This window comes from Triticum aestivum, chromosome 4A (genome assembly GCF_018294505.1).
Source record: "Triticum aestivum cultivar Chinese Spring chromosome 4A, IWGSC CS RefSeq v2.1, whole genome shotgun sequence".
Lineage (NCBI taxonomy): Eukaryota > Viridiplantae > Streptophyta > Magnoliopsida > Poales > Poaceae > Triticum > Triticum aestivum.
Genome location: NC_057803.1, coordinates 96,430,876 through 96,450,055, shown reverse-complemented (window position 1 = coordinate 96,450,055; position 19,180 = coordinate 96,430,876). Strand labels below are relative to the sequence as shown.

The window sequence follows — 19,180 nt, the reverse complement described above, 5'->3', positions numbered from 1 at the left end:
TGCTATAGTTGCTCTTAGGCGCCGGTAATAGGAGTGTTGAGTGTTGCGAGGCTGAAAATATACTTTACACAATTTTAAATTGCTTTAAAACCGAAAGGCAGGCCCATTTAGCCATCACAAATCCCGATACTATTGATATATGCAATCAAATTGCTTTACAATTTCTATATTTTGTGGGGGCGCATGGATCAGGGATTCTCACATGGTCATTTTTCATATATCTATCTACCGCCACGTGGGTTTGATTACCACCCGAGCACGACAGGCCAGTCTCATCATTAAAGAAACAAAAATGTCGATGCAAATGCAATGTCATCTGACAGACGGCCTTGGCAAGCTATTAAATTTTTTGTGGGGGTGGCCGGGTGAGAGCGACCCGGCTGCTTCAGCGTTAAGAACTTCCGGATAGCCTCGCCAGAAAGAAAAACTCTAGATGGATTTCTTCTGACGTGGGAACGTGATAGAAAAACTGATGCGAAGGAAACGAGATCCTCGTGTTGAAACTGAACAAAAAGAGGAGCGCCAATATCACTTTCATCGTCGAAAAGTCGAGAACTTATGATCCAGATACCGCCGGCCCTTCGCCTTCGCAGGACTATTCGCTGAAACATGTGAAGATGATGATTGATGTCGAAAAAAAAATGTGAAGATGGTGATGCTTTATAGCGGCCAGCACCAAGTAGGTCCACCGACGATCGAAAACTTCAGGGCTGTTTGGTTTTAGGACTAGCATTGCCATATTTTGCCATATATTTTGGCCAAACTTGCCTAAGGTTAGTTTATCAAAATGAGAGCCACAAGTTGGCAAGCCTAAGAGAATCTTGCCACACTTTTTGTGTGTATGCCATGTAGGGCTCAAGTGTGGCTTGCCTAAGATGTGACTTGAACCAAACACTCACCTAAGTTGGTCAAACTTACCTAACCTTAGGTGTGGCAATCTTTGGCAAAGTTAGTCACAAACCAAACAGCCCCGTACGAATGCAGCCGCGGGACGCCCTGCCAATTATTCGGCGTTGACTGCTACCAGGCGCGTTCGTTTGGATTGGCTCCCATCAGATCGGGTGGCGCTGTCGACATTGCCCTGCCCGCATGCACGTTACTTCCAGTTGAGGCAGGCCAAAACATCTCGTTCAGGAATCCCGCGCCAGGTCCCACCTTAACTACTTATTTTTCATGATAATACATGTCTCTTTTATATTATAAAGATCATAGCACAAATCACGTACACAGCGACCTGGCAAAACTAAATACATAGTAAAACGCTAGCCTTTACACAAAGGAACACCAGCCAAGAAGTAAAATTATAAACAAGACTGAGGAAACCTCTGAGCACCACCACAGCAGCCACCAAAAAAAGAAAAGAAATGACTGATCACCATCACACCTGAGCTCGACGCGGCTCCATCACTGATATGCAGCTTTGCGGACCTCCAAAGTGGCTCGCCAAAGACGAAACCATTATCGTTGAACGAATCAAACCGGGGCAACACCCCGGACACGCCATCGAACTCCAGATCTGGCACCCCCACATGACTACGGGCGGGCTTCCGACAGCCATGGGGGAGGGGCGCCGGCAGGAAGGGATGGGGAGGGGGTGGGGGCTTATATAGATAGGCTTTGGAGGGGGCGACAGGCTGAATGGGTCGGCCGGCTTGGGTTTGCCGTGTGCCGAAGAAACAACCCACAACAAAGTTTTTTTTAAAATTTCTTCATTTTCTTCTTCTCTTCATTAGAATAATCACATGGTTCCCAAAAATTACTAAATTTAATGGTGTATTGGATATAAAAAATTTCGAAGTCAAACCCAATTTCGGCCATCACTTTCACTCCAAACCTAACCGTTTGTAAGCATCGTATGTGACAAAATGTTCGAAACCCACTAATTTTTTTACCACGGCCTCTACATATGATATCATGAGATGTTGGCACATCTCATGATTTTTAGACATCATTTGCTTTAAAAAAATTAAATTCATTCAGACAAGATGTTGGAAATTTCTTTTCATTTCACGGGTAAGGCCTCAAACTAGGTAAATATGGGAAACAAAAACAAAAATGTACCAAATTTTAACATGGATATCATTTTTCCACTCATTTAATTCTATTATTTGAATCACTTGTAGTTCAAAGTTGACTACTTGAAATGCAATTAATTAGGTAAATATGGGAATAAAAAACAAAAATGTACCAAATTTTAACATGGAGTACCACATGTTGTATGTGGAGAGTAGAAAAAGTTTCAAGGTGAGAATAGAATATTTTTTATTACTTTACCGTGTGCCAAATTTTTGCCATGTGTTTTCGTCGTGGCACACGGCAAAGTGGCTCTTTGTCGTGTGCCCGATAGAAAGCACACGGCAAAGCCCCAGGCACACGACAAAGAGCCGGTTTCCGGTAGTGCATGCCACTCATTTTTGTTAGGTGGACTAGTACTGCCAGGCAGGCACAAGGCACTTTGATATCGTGTACCCTATATATTGTCTTGCATTGATAAATTAGTCGACCTTAGGAGCTTCTCCTCTCAGTTGCTCAACAAACAAATGTGATTGATTGAGCACGTTGATATCGTTGTTGGATCCAGCAACACCAAAAAAGGTGTGCCATATCCAACGATCGTGGGAAGCAACTGCCCTAGAATGATTGTAGGTACACGGTGATCGTCATGGGTATACATCCCCTTCCATGCATAAGGATATTTTTCTTAGTGCCAATGCATACAGTCAATACTCCCTAGCATGCCAGGGAACCATACCCATGAAGCTCACCGATCTCCATTAAGCGTTCAACATCTTGTATTATAGGTCGCCTCAAATACTTCGCCCGAAATACTGCAACCACTCCCTCCACGTATAACTTCAAACACTCTACTGCAGTACTTTCACCAATCTTAATATACTAATCTATCTAGTCTGCAGGGCTCCCATTTGCTAACTGCCTTACGACAGTAGTGCACTTTTGGAATGGCGATAACCCAGGGCGATTAGTAGCATCCAATCTTAATGTAAAAAATGGAGACCACTCACCGAGGGCATCAACAATGCGCAGAAACAGAGACCTCCTCATCCTAAACCTTCTACAAAAGATTGTAGGACAGGATTATGCGTGAAATAATCATCCATAAGAAGCTGATTGGCTTCTTCACGAGGCTTGGACAAATATCTCCTTGGTCCACTGTTGTGTCTCCTCCCTTGTTCAAGCACTTCAAAGGCAGCCTTCAATTATGCAACCATTCCATGTTGTAGTTCTTCTAATAATTCTTGCTCAGCTAGAAATTCATCAAATGTGTATAAATCTTGTGTATCCTGGTGTCGTCCTCATCATGAGGTTCGGCATCACTCGGTGCATGTTGAGACAGCTATTGGACAATTGATATCGTGCTGGTTGCCGGCTTGCTGCTGCAGCCAGCACTACCGTTAATTTTAGATTGTACAGTGACATAACTGTTTGGCCCTATCTCTTTTGAAATGCATATTTGTTTATATTATTAAATTTGTGAGAGGGCGCGGTTGCTGAATGTTCTAGTCTAATCAATGATCGGTGCTGAATGAATCAGCCTCCGTGTGTTTTGCATGCTCCTATTAATTTATAGGTATATGTCGAAGTCTCGAGGAGGTAGTCATACATGTGTGTGTTACATTATATGTGTGCTTCCTGCCTCCTTCCTCCTAATAATTTATAGGTATACGTCGAAGTCTCGAGGAGGTAGTCATACATGTGCATGTTGCATTATATGTGTGCTTCCTGCATCCTTTCTCCTATTAATTTATAGCTATACGTTGAGGTTTTCATGAGGTAGTCATAGGCCCCATTTGATAGAGCTCTGGCTCCTTCTAAAATGGGAGGAGTCAGAGGAGCCACTTTTTTATGCTCCGGCTTTTCCATGTAAAACAACTCTCGCTCCTCTAGTGCTTCAAGATGGAGTCATTTTTAAGCAAACTGTTTGATAGAGCTTCAGGTGGAGCGGGAGCCGGAGCCCTGCCAAAGGGGCCTATACATGTGCAGAGACTAAAGGTTGCATGTGCTGCCTCCTTCCTAATCTATTCTTTTATTGTGTCATTTTTTCCTAGGTCAACTAAGCCTCTAAGGGCATGTACAATGGGGGCAGTGGTATGGTGATGCCCCAAGATCCACGTAGGAGCAAGTAGATTAAGCATCCCCTTCATTCACCGTATGGTCCCTCCTATATTCTCTCTCTCGTCATCTTCTTTTCCCTCTAAATCCATGGCTGCACATGTTTGTTGTGGTCCTCTGCTACCCTTTGCATATGATTTTTCCACTTTCCTCTTCTTTTCTTCTTCTTTTTGGTTGAAGCACCAGCCTCCTCTGCAAGAGTCCGTTTGGCTCTGCAGGCAGCACTCTTTTCTCTCTGTCCCCTTTTCATCCAACGTGGACTGTAGGGCAGCACTCCAGCATGGAGCGTTGGCCATGCCCTAAAAGGATTTCATACACAACTCATCAAAGAGATAGATAAATGTGGATGCATACAATATAGGGTCCCCAAGTGGGTAGAGGGTGGTTTGCGGTTTCTTCCTGTTTGTCTGTGGACCCTTGAAGCCGTGTGCCAGCTAGCATCCTCTGATTAATTGGTCGGAGATGTGTTTCTTGGGCCCTCCAATTCTTGTGCTCGTATAGATTTTATTATGGTGCTGAACGAATGAGCCTCTGCGTCTCCTATGTCGTATGTCGCCAAGGTAGTTGTACATGTGCAAAGACTATATACGCTCTTCATGCCTCCTTCCTACTCCATTTTTTATGATGCCAGCCTGGCCTGGAAACCGATGGATCAGTTTTTCTAGGTCAACTCAGCATCTAAAAGGATTTCATTCACAACTCATCAAAGAGATAGATAAATTCGGACGGATATGGTATAATTTTTTAAAAAAAATTATGATTAGATCTTACAAAATTGGATCCTACAAATTTTATGAATGAATATACTGTTTAGGTTTTCATTATAGTTTTGGATAGGATGTTGCAGACCCTAGAAAATCACTGCAGGTTTTCATTAAACATAAAGACATGCCAATCGGTCAGTCACATGTCACATCAATTGTTTTCCTTTTTCATCAATATTAATATTGGAGTCGTAGGTCCAGCCAACCTTCAATCGATTGATATATAGCGGCGTGCACCCAGCATGGGTTGAGCCTCTTTTCTTCAGCCGTGCGGGGATTCTGAGAGCTCAGCACATCTCCAGGTTTTCCTTCTAGAGGTAAGTAGTAGCCTTGCTGTTCACATCGTTTCTTGAATTCTTGTTTCCTTGCTTGGGCAATCGTGGCATAGAACCAAACGTGCCCGTAGAGCGAACGAGGAGATGCATGGACAACAACAGGCAGCCGGACCACCATAGAAAGTGCTGCAGTGGGACTGATGCGCCAAGCAATTCTTCTTGTGATTTTTGCAATCGATTCCATTATGTGCTATTTCATTCTCCAGTGACTTTCTCGTCTTTTTGATCGACGAACTGTTATGTAGTGCGTGTTTGGATGAGTGTCTGCGACAGCCATACCAAAATTTGGCCGTTAACCAGACACAAGGTTCGTGTTTGCATACCCGTCAATTTCCTTCATTTTTTAGGTCTGCGCCGGCCGATTCCTGGGCAGCCAAATCGATCGCCAAGATTTGGCCGGCCTATGTCTTTGGCAGGGCAGCGACAGCAAACCAAACCCACCCGTAGTTCTTCCTTGGGCTCCCAAAGGCCAGTGTGGATTGCCTCTTGGCATGCATGGCAACCGCATCGATGACGCCGGACTGTACTCCTGATGGGGCTATCTAGCTATCCCGCTGTGTGGCTGCGACCCAAACGAGGCAGGGCCTAGGGGTCGGATACCTTCATGGCCAGGGACTGGAGGTGCTCGCCGAGCTCGAGGTCGGCCCGTCTCCCCCCTACCGCCAGGCCGGCTGGGGTCGAGCACGGCCCGCCGCCGCGCCAGGCCTGGCTCATGGAGAGAGAGACGGAGAGGAGAGACAAATAGTTTGAGAGAGAGAGAGAGAGTTGAGGATAAGGATAGGATGAAGGACGGACGAGTGATGAGATTTTCTTTTTTTTGAGAGAGAAACGAGTGATGAGATGGGATAAGCTAAGATATAAGAAGCACACGGGTGGGTTCGTCCGGCCCGCCAAACCAAGTGGCTCTTTGTTATGCTCAAAAAAAGAAAAGTGGCTCTTTGTTGTCGTTTCTGCCTTAGATTCCTTTTGGGATAGCATCTTTTCTTTGCGTTGGACCAGGAGAAAGAGCAAACCCAGAGAGCGACAGACATACTCCAAATTGCAACGTTACTCTCACGTGGTTTCAAAATATAGGAGTAATTAGCAAAAAGGACGTGCGTTGCAATGGGAAAAAAGGAGATCTAGCACCTTAATAACCATAGCAGACATGTACATAGGAAATATGATTCAATTAAAAATAGGGTTCGTTGCGGCGCATAGTTCAGGACATGGTCGGATGAACAACGCTAAATATGATTATTTGTGTATACTGTATATGGGCCACGTCTTCCTCAACTCTGACAGAGTGCCAACGCGGCTTGTCTGACATTCTTAAATTCCCCAAAGCGGTGTTGAGTAATAAGCAGAACTCACATTTTGCTTCCTGTAGTTATTCACTTTTTTCTTAGCATATGCAAATATTTGAAAAAGTACTACAGTCTGAAGCAAAAGTGAAACGTACATGCTATGATTTTCATGTACTGTCAAAACAGATAACCTCTATATCACAATTCATGCATAAAAAATATGGTGCACTAAAAAGTAGAAAATGATATTTTTATAACATGATATCTGAATAAACATAAACTTGACCCTCTTGGGTAATATATCTATTTAATATTGAATGGAGGACTCGCAGCACACGCCAAGCTGGTCCCGAGAAGAAGACACACACACCCGATCCACATATTAGCCACAAATTTGAGATGAAGAGATATTTGATTTCCCATCGTGTCTAGAAATCCGTCCTCATTGGTCCCGTGAGAACATCACATCTCGTCTATCCATCCTTTCTTTGGCCCATGCAGCCATCGGCCATCATCACATCTTGTATTCAAATTCAGTCAGCAGCCAGCTCCCACGTCAGTGAAAGTTTCAGAAACATATATGAATTGGTCTAGACAGAGCTAAGAGACCGAGGTGGTATTATTTAATGGACGAATTGATCGATGCAAGCTACACACACGAGCATATTTTAGCGAGGAACGGTTCTCAGGCGATAAATTAAATGGGCTATGGCCCATGCTGGCGTCAGGCGATAAATTAAATGGGCTCAAGCCCATGCTGGCTTGCGAGCCATACGGCTAGGCAGGCGGTCTCTTCTCGGGAATAGTATCACCTCGTAGGAACCGGCCAAAGAGACCATGTATGGAAGAAGTAAAAAAAGAGGATGATGGTGAACCCGACAAAATCAATCCGTGCTTTATTATTACTAGTAAACATGCCCGTGCGTTGGAATGGGAAAAGAAAAATATCACATTTCTTTAATCCAATAAAGACACCACATTCCATATTAATCTAGACGGTGCTGGCGTGGATGAGGGCAAAGCCTGGACGGATTTGAAACAACCTCCAGCTTGGCATCGCGTGAGCAGCCGCGCCGTGCGCCGATCCACCCTGTCAACGTATTTGCCTTGCGAGCTCTACATCAACTTCTTCGGCTCGCTTCCCAAACGGCTCCTCCGTGCTTGCCACCACTGATCGGTAAAGTCAAATTCCGGGAGGTGTTTGTTTGCTGTAGTTGGCGAGAGTCATGACTATGATGCTCGCTCAAGTGTTGTATCAGCATACTTAGCGACCGAGGTGGAGGAATTTTGCCATAAATTTTGATGTTTTTGCCTAGAGGGACCAGACCAATTTATAATACATGCCTGATAAATCACTTGACAGACTGATAAATCTGCCCCACCGATTAACACAACTGATATGACATAATTTTAGTTCTGACCCCCTATTGCGATAAATCGGCCTGACGAAATTTATATTTTTTACAAAAAAAAGATTCCCTGTGCAGTGAATGAAATCTTAATTGCAATTTTGAACACTGGCAAACTGTATATTTAGTTATTTACACAAAATGATTGTTCACGCGTTAAAATAAGTGGCATGTGCAAAGTAATGTCATTTCCATGCAAAGCATATATTTCTCACCTCGTCACATCTCACTGACAACATACAATCTATGGCCCACAAAAATTATCTAGAACCTCAAATATATGTCCTTAGATTGCATTGCTTACTAAGTGAACTGTCTTGCTGTGATCAAAGGGACTGCTTGCTTGGTATTTATAATTATATAAAATGTCTCGAGAATAAACACCAGACGAAAAAACTAAATCTTGTCGGAAAAACTGAGCTAACTTGAACCCAGTTAAGCAACAGTTGTCTAGCCTCGACCTGAACTGGCCGGTATTCTTCTTATACAACCCAAATAACTCTATTGGCGTACTCTTCTTCACAATTAGGCGTGACTGATGTTTTCTTTTGATCCTTGTTAGTAAGCTTCTTCCTGATACAACATCTAGAGAGAGAATAAATATCTGTTGCCTCAGCCCTCAGATGTAACCCCACTATGAAAGAAATGTGGTATGGTGCTGTCACTGCTATTTGCAAGAACCACATTAGCTAGCTGACTGGAATAACTGAATTGAACTAACTTTTATCGTCAAATAATTGATGTTCTACTGTGCAGGAAACGATTCTGAGATTACCAGGGATGTTCTCCATGAATACCATAGTTTAAGTTAGCACAGTCAGAAATTCCCAAGTTTTCAATGCTCAGCGAAGAACACAAGTTAGTGATCCCACCTTACACCAAAATGTATAGCTAAATCCTGCACAACGTGCTTGAAACCAGTTTACAAAACATCAGGGAAATCATACTCTACATCTGCAAGAATAAAATAAAACAAATCAACTTGGGAACCCAGCAACGACAGGCCAAAGCACGGGTAAAGAAATTAAATGACTGGCATGGAAAACTACATTTTCGTATATAATCGATAAGCAAGAAAGCTACATATAATATAAATTGTTACATCTAATGTGGATCTTGGTGACTTCTCATTGCTCAAGCAAAAAACAATCACCATGGTTTAGTCACTTGTACTTCAAAACACATTATTTCACTGGAAAGATGGACAGAGATTATCCATGATGAAAGTGACATTATGACATGGATGTACAAAGACAGCAAAAGCAAATTTTCTAAGCTTCCCACTAATTTTATTACTTTTAGAAAATTGAAATACTCAGTAGATGTTTGTTTTCTTCTCAGTTAAATTGAGAGAAATATCCAATGAAACTTGATGGAGCAAAATGAGGATATATGGCCCAGTGACAGTCTGCTCGCTCGAGCTCTTGGTGGAATTTACTATTGTGGTTATAAATAGTTACAGATTTGATAACAATATATTCTGTCACAGTTGCTACGAAAACTCTATGAAGGCAAACTACCAACAACACGTTCAACTCTAGAAGAAAACTGGAAATTTGGAGGGACAAAGCAAAAAGTTTATATTGGCGGCAATAATCCTCTTAATGGCATATACTCTCAGACACTGTTTTGTACTGAAGATTTAGACACTGAAACCTGAAAAGTAGTACAATCCAGAAAAAAAACGATAGTGAAATTACAAACATTTAACTGAAGTTTAGGGTTGCATGAGCAACAACAATTTCCCGTGTCTCTACAGTAATACATATAAATGAAGCACTTTGGTGTAGAAACTGAAAAATATAAATTGGATCTCATAAGGCAGCTAAACAGTGGTGAGGTCGTATATACAAACTCAATATAGAAAACATCATTTATTTTCGTCGACAAATGTCCAACTAATGATTGGAAATTGTTGCAAATCGACTTGTTTCTTGGAAATAGTGTGATGTGCAGTATCAATCAGCTAACACTTACAGTCGGGGCCTACTTGACCAGCTTTCCAGCAAGCGTCACAGCTTCCGCATCCTGGACACGTGGCTGAGCGTGGCAGTACTCAGTCGCGGGTTGAGCGCTTCATCAGAATTGTTTGAAACAATAAGATATCAAGCAGTCTCCCTCTAATTATTTAAGGAATGCCCATTGAGCAGTTAATACAAATTACACATCAAACTACAGTGCATTGGTAGTATATGACAAATAAAGGCGCGTGCATTATCTGGATGACAACCATGCTATCATATTCATGAAGCAGGGAAGATAACATATGAAATCTGAATTCACATCATTATACCATTTAGGCTTTGCTTTCTTCTTTCTACCACGTCCGATCCTGTCTTTAGCTCTTCCACAAGTTCCTCTTCATCTTTCACTTCAACAACTTTCTGCTGAACCAGAAGAGAACACCACCAATGCTGAACCAGAATAGTTTGTCAGCAGCTCGTCCAACTTACTGAACCATGCCTTCAGATTAAAAGCCTTCTGTCTTGTAGCTTCATTCTTTCTGGCCTCCTCCTCTTCCTCTACATTGAGCTGGGCCTAACACAAATACAGAGATGAGGAATGGCAGGGGCTGGTTTCCTGTATCGACCGCTCGGTTTGGCCGTCCGCTAGATTGGTGATATTTCTCCTGATGATGACCGCGAGGAAGCTATCGATCCATCCGGACGAACGTAAACTGATAATTCGAACTTTGTACCATTTACTCACTGATAAAAACCATGTGTCGGACGACAGTGGCATCCAAAAAGAAATCATTTGCCTTCATGTATGGGAAGTGCAGGGCATACCTACAATTTTCTGCATCATGCTCCAAGGCCCACTATGATTTTCAGACTAAAAGGACATGTAAATTTTTCATCCAGGAACTGAATTATGCAAGTCTAGACGTCAATCTTCACTTCAAGAAGAACCAACACAAAGGGAGTTCAGCAAAGATTCTATAACGTTATTAATTAAAATAGCTAGTAAATATAGTTAGACCAACTAACCTCTGTCGTACGGACTATCAACTGGGTTGCAAATCAACATGAGCACACCATGATCCAAAAACAATGAAGAGTAAAGAAAACAAACTATGGCACCATCTAGCATCAATGCATCATATCCAGAAATCATAGCACGGGCAGACGGCCGCAAATTTCGGCGTGCGTCACGGGCTTTGGGCGGAGCAATTTCGGACGGTACTTGGGCGCCAGCAGGAGGACGGAGTTGGAGGGGGGCTGGGGGTGCTTCCGGTGAAGGGGCCGCCTGGGGGCGCATGACTGCTACTTGATGTGGTTAGATGGGATCATTGGCGTCGATCCGACCATATTGAAGGGGGAGTGCCGCAGTGGCAGCTGAGAGAAAGAATCCGTGCTGCGCCAGGTAGGAACCTTGCTCGATATATATATATATATATATATATATATATATATATATATATATATATATATATATATATATATATATATATAGAGAGAGAGAGAGAGAGAGAGAGAGAGAGAGAGAAGACCAGCACGAGCAGATCGGGACGGGAAAACCTGATGTTGGCCGCGCAGAAAAAAATAGATGCGAAGAGCGAAGCGAGGGGATGACGAACGGAATTAATAAAAGAAGAAAAGGCAGAAAAAGGAAGAAATCAGGATCGAACCCAGGTCTCCCGAGTGGAAGAGTACGACTCTAGCCAGTAGGCTGCTTGTGCAAGAGTTACTTGTGGTGGGATTTTTTATATGAATCATGCGCGACGGCTGGAGACTCTAAGAAAAACGAATCGTTTTTGCCACTTACTGGTGGCATTGGTGAGTAATTTTTGTCAAATTTAAGGGCAATTTTTATGACGTACGACCAGAAACAATAGGCGGTTTATTAGTAGGTAAATATAAATATAAAGATTATTATTATTATTATTATTATTAGGGAGAGATTAAACAGCAGATTGCAACGTTGCTCTCACGTGGTTTCACTTTCGCCATTGGTTTTGGGCCCAAAATATTTACTTGTCAAAATAATCAGGAAAGCTGTACCCGCCGACCTTCTATTTACTTGGTCAAAATATTTATTATGCACCCAAATTTATTTAGTATGCACGGTGTTGTAAAATGCATGTTACTAGATGTCTTTTTATGCCGGCAAAATGCTTAGTATGCAAGTTGTTTAATGTTCTTTATTAAGCTCGACAAATTGGTTTTACATGCATAATAAACAATTTTCGTCGCATAATAAACAAATTTACATGTACAACTCAAGGAATGTAGAACGAACTTGCCTGGTCAAATCATCTGTATCAACAATGGGAACTACTCCCTCCGTCCCTAAATAACTATTGTTTTTGCTTCCCGATAAACAACTTTGACTAAATATATATAAAAATATATTACTAGTTATAGTACAAAATTAACATCATTAGATAGATATTTGGATCTAGTTTTTTAATAAATTTATTCAGAGATACAAATGTCGGTCAAACTTGTGGCATGGAAACCAACGATGATCATCATTTAGGGACGGAGGGAGGACAATGGTATCACTGTATCAGCTCCCGTAAAATTATCGGTTCTGAGCAGCTACACCTACCATAAAATTATCAGTTCTGAGCAGCTACACCTACACATCATATCCTTTTTTTATTTAAACGCATATATAGTACGCAGCAAATCAATCATGCACGTGTCATTGAGGCTGTGTTTAGATTGCAAACTTTGTTTGCAAAGTTCACTGTATCACTTTTCGGATGCTATTTAGGAGGACTAAACATGATCTAATTATAAAACAAATTACACGGATGGACTGCAAATCACGAGACCTTTCTATGAAGCCTAATTAATTCGTCATTAGAGACAGTTTACTGTAGCACCACATTGTCTAATCTAGGCTTAATTAGGCTCACTAGAAAGGTCTCGCAAAAGCACCCGGGGGTTATGGAATGGGTTTTGTCAATAATCCACATTTAATACTCCTAATTAGTGTCCAAACATTCGAAGTCACTGTAGCGATGAAAAAACTTTGCGAACTAAACAGGCCTGAATATCAGAACATACTGAGAATGGGTTGATATGCATGCCTTTTCTATTATAAATATAGTACTACACCTTATTGATTGTTGTAACTTCCAAAGAATATATTATTGTTACTTCTTCGTAAGTCCTCATATTCAAGATCATACATTCATTTAATTTGTTTGCATGTAGCCATGGGTTCAGGTCTCTTCAAGCCTCGTGTTCATCCGGACCTCCGTGATGTTTTCTCTAAGATGTCTTTCGGTGACAAGATTGGCTTTCTAGTACGTTTTAATTAATTAATGTTTAAGAGTTATATATATATTTATATATATATATATATATATATATATATCAATTATTTATTTGATGTACATACTGCATACAGTTACATACATACATACATATTCCTTCAAGATATCAGGTAGTGGTTATATATTAATGTATGATCGTAAATATTATGCTATGTATGAAAATTAATCAGTATGCATGTTATTGATGTGGTCAGCGTTTTATTTTATAGCAAGATAAGGGTGTTAATTAGAGAGGATGCATACATATATAGATGAGCACATAATTAATTACATCTTGGCATTTATGAAGTATTTTTTATACTAGAATAATTTATCATAAATAAAATTTGTAAACATTTCTTTATTTGATCTTATATATACAACGCAACTAAAAGTGTGTGTGTGTGTGTGTGTGTGTCAATTCTAACGCAACTAAAAGTTGAATTATATTTGGAGCTATTGATGCCGCATTTTAATTGTTTGATCTGTTTTAAATTAGTATTTGAATATATATATATATATATATATATATTCATTTTAATATCTCAAAAATTGTGCTAAATTAAGTTTGATGCACCATTTAATTAGGGAAATCTGTTATAATGAAGTATATTTTCAAATGAGTATGCATGCCAATATGTATTATTTTTTCATGCATATGGTGGTAACTAACAAATCATGTTCATAAATATGGCCATTAGAAGCACGCATATATACTTAAGCTTTATCATGCTTGTGTACCACCTTATTAACTATTCAATTGATATTCCTCATTAGTTGAAGTATTTAATTTACATATGCATACCTAATTAAATTTCCAATGTATTATTTTTTCTTAATTTCATGTAGTTCATTCATGCATTTGACAAGAGAAACTTGTGGCACAAGATGCCTGTTCCGATCGGTTTACTCTACCTGAACACCCGCCGGACCCTCCTCGAAAAATACAACATGTTAGCTGTTGGGAGTTCTCATGGTGCTCTGTTTGACCCCAAGGAGTTCCCGTACCGCACCGGAGATGGCAAGTACAACGACCCCCATAATGCTAAGGCTGGTAGCCAATACACCTTTTTTGGGAGAAACATGAAGCCAGTTGATCAACAGGATGAGGTACTTAATTATACACTCTTTACAAAAAATCTAGTAATTTTCTTACAAAATTCCAAATTTCTAATTAAGCTCTAACAATACAAGTTAATAACTTAATGTAAATTAGTTAAGCACTTATTTCCCTTTTATTTTGGTAATTCTTGTTGTATATATATGCATGCTTTAGATGTGCTCTTCTTATCTGCTGATTTCAATTTGCATCCCTATTATTTTGTTCAGTAGAAAATTAGATACTATACATACTGAATTTAGTTAATGAAGAATAAACCTGAAATTAAAGTCTAAGAAGCCAATTAAAGGAGTAAAGATCACCAAAAAGTGTTTTATTTTTATTTCTTATTTAATATTTAGTTTGACACTTTGACTTCAAGACTAATAAAACTCCTTTTGATGAAACTTTTTGTTTGTAGTTCGTTCTGCAAGCTTCAAATAAGTAAATGAATGAATTAACGTTGAAACTCAAAAAAAATACACGAGTTTTGTCAATATTAAAAATAAGAGCTAATGTGTGCTTGTTGATTTAAAAACAAAACAATTTTCTTTTAATTATATCATACTGTTAACAGATGGAAATCCGAGGTATGCTTTTGAATCATCAAATTATCAATAAAGTAATTAAATGTTATTTATCGATGCAGTTGATGAGCCCAGATCCATTTGTTGTGGCAACAAAGCTGTTAGCCAGGAGAGAATACAAGGACACAGGGAAACAGTTCAATATACTAGCAGCTGCATGGATACAGTTCATGGTTCATGACTGGATGGATCATATGGAGGATACCAAACAGGTGCATGCTTGATTTAATTCCTTAATTTGATAGCCTTAATTTGTTGAAGTCTTAAAAATAGAAAATCATCTTCCATTGAGAATTTGAAATATATATTGTAGTTACATGTGGTAAATTACGCGGGCGGGTCGGGTTCGGGTTTGGGTTAGACTTGTTGGGTTAGTTTGGCCTTCTAGAATATGTCGGGTCGAGTTGGGTCGGGTTGGGGGATGGACGGGTCATGTCAGACCAATTTCAATATCAACTTTTTTTGATCGTATATTGATTTGAGTTGGATTGGATGCTATTTGATCTTGGATTGGGTCAGTTTTGGATCTGGTCTGGTTGGTTCAGGTCAGGTCGATTTGACTTTTTGGAAAATGTCGGGTCGGATTTAAGTCGAGTCGAGCAGATTTCTCGGGTTGGCTCAGGTTCTGCCACCTCTAATTGTTAGTTGATATATAATTCAATTTTCTTGGTTTCTTCCAGATTGAAATCACAGCTCCAAAATATGTGGCCAATGAGTGCCCCCTCAAATCGTTCAAGTTCTATGCCACAAAAGAACAACCTACGAATTCTGATGGAATAAAGAGTGGTTACTACAATGTCCGCACAGCTTGGTGGTGAGTAATGCTTAAGATTTTCTTAAGTTAAGATCTTTATCAGAAATTTCTCTTAAGCACAAAGAATGAACTTAAAAAATAGAGACGATCGATGAATATATATAAATCAATGCACATTTGTACAGAAAATGTCGTAATTTTTTGCAATTTCTATGTTTGTATGTACCAAGGGATGGGAGTGCAGTATATGGTAATAATGAGAAAGAGGCAAAAAAGATCAGGACTTATGTTGATGGAAAACTAGTCATAGGAGATGACGGTCTTCTTTTGCATGAGGAGAATGGTGTGCCATTATCGGGCGACGTTCGCAACGGTTGGGTTGGGGTTTCGATCTTACAAGCTCTTTTTGTTAAGGAACACAATGCAGTTTGTGATGCAATAAAGGTAAGAGAAGCATCACTATTATCTATTTGTTTAGTTTTTAGGAAGAATTTGCTACTCTTGACTTCTTGCCACCGTACCGATAAAGCTGTTATTTACCAACACATTAATTTGTTTTCTTTATGCTGAAAATATGAAGAAAACATTACAAATTTTGTTTTAATCTCAGGAAGAACAGCCCATCCTATCAGATGAAGAATTATATCGGTATGCCAAATTGGTCACTTCTGCTGTCATTGCAAAGATTCACACTATTGATTGGACTGTCGAGCTTCTCAAGACTAAAACCATGAGAGCTGCAATGCGTGCAAATTGGTGAGGATATATTTATCTCATTTTATCATATTTACCGAAAGAAAAAAATTATCCGCTGATGATGGTATTACTTTTCCAAGTGGAAATTTTATTTACATCTGCAAATTCAAATTAATTAAATTAGTGAGAATGTGTACAGTTTACCTGATATTCTGATTGTTTTGTGAAGGTATGGATTATTGGGTAAGAAAATAAAAGATACATTTGGTCACATAGGAGGAACGGCATTAGGTGGGCTTGTGGGATTGAAGGAGCCGATCAACCATGGCGTACCTTATTCATTGACTGAAGAGTTTACCAGTGTTTACAGAATGCATTCCTTAATACCAAGCACTCTCAAGCTCAGGATCCGACCGGGCAACCCGCTGCAAATAATTCCCCACCGTACCTGGAAGAGTGAGTACACGATTTATGTTTGGCATCCATTCCTCTACTTTTTTTATGTAGAAGATGGAATGAAAACTAACAACTTTCATTAGATCAGACAAAAAAGAGTGATACAGGTTATAAAGAAATGAGGAAAAAAATTAAGACATTCTTCTATTAGATATCGACTCTTACATCATGGATTATTGAACCTGACATTAGACACTGAACTCGACACAAACAGCTAGAATTATTATGTTTTTTAGCTTCTTTACTATACAATAAAAAGTAGAATGTATAATCTTGGTCACAATAAGTTTTCTGCTCGGTTAGCACATTTTTAGTATAACTGACATAAACACTGACACCATTTCTTTCTTGTGTCAAAATGTAGCATCGATATTGGAGAGTTGGTTGGTCTCAAGGGGGAAGACCAGCTATCAAAAATAGGGTTTGAAAAACAAACATTATCAATGGGATATCAAGCTTGTGGTGCACTTGAACTATGGAACTACCCAAGTTTCTTCAGGGACCTTATACCACAAAATTTGGATGGTACCAATCGATCTGACAGAATCGACCTTGCTGCCCTAGAAGGTATGAAATTTGGACCCAATTTATACCACTATCAGTAGAGGATCATGATTTTGCACCATGTCAAATTGGTACAAGGATCCACCAAGAATAATCCAATGCATAAAAATATTTAAAATAACTCATACTGGCAACAAATTAAGTACTAGAACAAGTATTTTGTAACCTTAAACTACTATGTTGAAATTTATCACAACATACTTTTTAGTTTTCAAGAATTCCGAAACTGTTATTGTACTAACCAAATTGAAAATACAAGATTCTCTTACCAAGACATATATCATGTTTGTATCTTGTAACCTTAGCACCACTCTCTAATCTATCACAACTACCATTTATTTAAAAAACAAGGACACTGTTGCATACTAGTATAAACAACAATGTTAAGCAAAAACTGTACTCTTCAAGTTAAATAAAGAGGATTACCGTGTCTGATGCCTTTTATAATGATTGCACTGAGATTAATATCATTTTATTTTCCTCCAAATTAAAGTATACCGAGACAGGGAGAGAAGTGTACCGAGGTACAATGAGTTCAGGAGGAGACTATTTCTGATTCCAATAAAAAGTTGGGAGGATCTGACAAGTGACAAGGATGCAATTGAAGACATAAGAGCAATATATGGAGATGATGTAGAGAAATTGGATCTTCTTGTTGGTCTTATGGCAGAGAAAAAAATCAAGGGATTTGCCATAAGCGAAACAGCATTCAACATTTTCATTTTAATGGCATCAAGGTGATATTTAGTTTTAACTGATATTGAATGCTAGACAAAGTACCAAATTTGATTTAAGCCTTGTTAAATGTATTAGGAAACAACTAAGAATGTGGCTTAAGCTAATTTTCACTGATTCAAAATTTACCCAAACCGAAGTTCAAAAAGGCAAGAAAACATAACGATGTGACCATTATGGGTGCTTTACTGGTGAGAGAAAAGAAGTAGTCAAATGAGGAAGTACTAATTTGATATGATAACTACTCAGTTAAGATATGAATATTAATTTAACACATCTCTATAAACAGGAGGCTCGAAGCAGATCGATTTATTACAAGCAATTTCAATGAGAAAACATACACCAAGAAGGGGATGCAATGGGTCAAAACAACTGAAGGCCTACGAGATGTGATCAACCGGCACTACCCTGAAATTACTGCCAAGTGGATGAAGTCCTCTAGTGCTTTCTCTGTGTGGGATGCAGACTACTAGTGCAAAAATAAAAGGGCCATGTCATATGTACTGCATGCAATTCGTCAAGTTCTATGAAGTATTAGTTGTTTACAAAATTATGGTGTTTGTTCAGTGAAATAAATATACTTAAATATGTCAGTGTAATATATGTAATAGGATTCATTATTGCATGACACAAGTGGTATGCTTATTTGTTTACATTTCATTATTGTACATAATTATTTGTTCATTGTAATTAAGTATGGCTGGGAAATAAGTAGGAGGAGACCATAAAACATATTCCTTCAATCTTCTCTTTGATTACATCTTTCTTTTCTTTCTTTTGGTTTTGGTTACAGTGTATACGTGTACATCTACGTATACCAATTAAAGAAATATTGGGCTTGATCACCATCTTTTTCTGTAAAATAATAAAATAAATCTCCAGTCGCAATTTTGGCCAATTTTGCCCCGTTTCATGGACTATATCATTGATAGAATTGCAATTCTGATTGCTGATTAGGAATTGTCGTTCGATTTCATTCTAACAGCTGTCGTGCTTTACTCAATTTTGTGTATTCGCTTTGCGACAGCATCTAAAACCAGCGTCGTGTCGATTGCTTGCAATATGAAAAGCGCTGAGGTAGAACACATGGGCCCC

At 39.4% G+C, this 19,180-nt stretch overlaps 1 pseudogene across 1 annotated transcript; it reads left to right on the top strand.

The window, feature by feature from the left end:
* The first annotated feature begins 5,117 nt into the window (after positions 1-5,117).
* On the top strand, positions 5,118-18,796 carry LOC123085375 (alpha-dioxygenase 1-like; annotated as a pseudogene). The gene is made up of 11 exons (XR_006439708.1): positions 5,118-5,212; positions 13,094-13,185; positions 14,044-14,304; positions 14,943-15,092; positions 15,561-15,694; positions 15,865-16,078; positions 16,245-16,390; positions 16,560-16,786; positions 17,151-17,353; positions 17,844-18,087; positions 18,375-18,796. The product of XR_006439708.1 is annotated as an alpha-dioxygenase 1-like (transcript).
* The last annotated feature ends 384 nt before the right edge of the window (positions 18,797-19,180 follow it).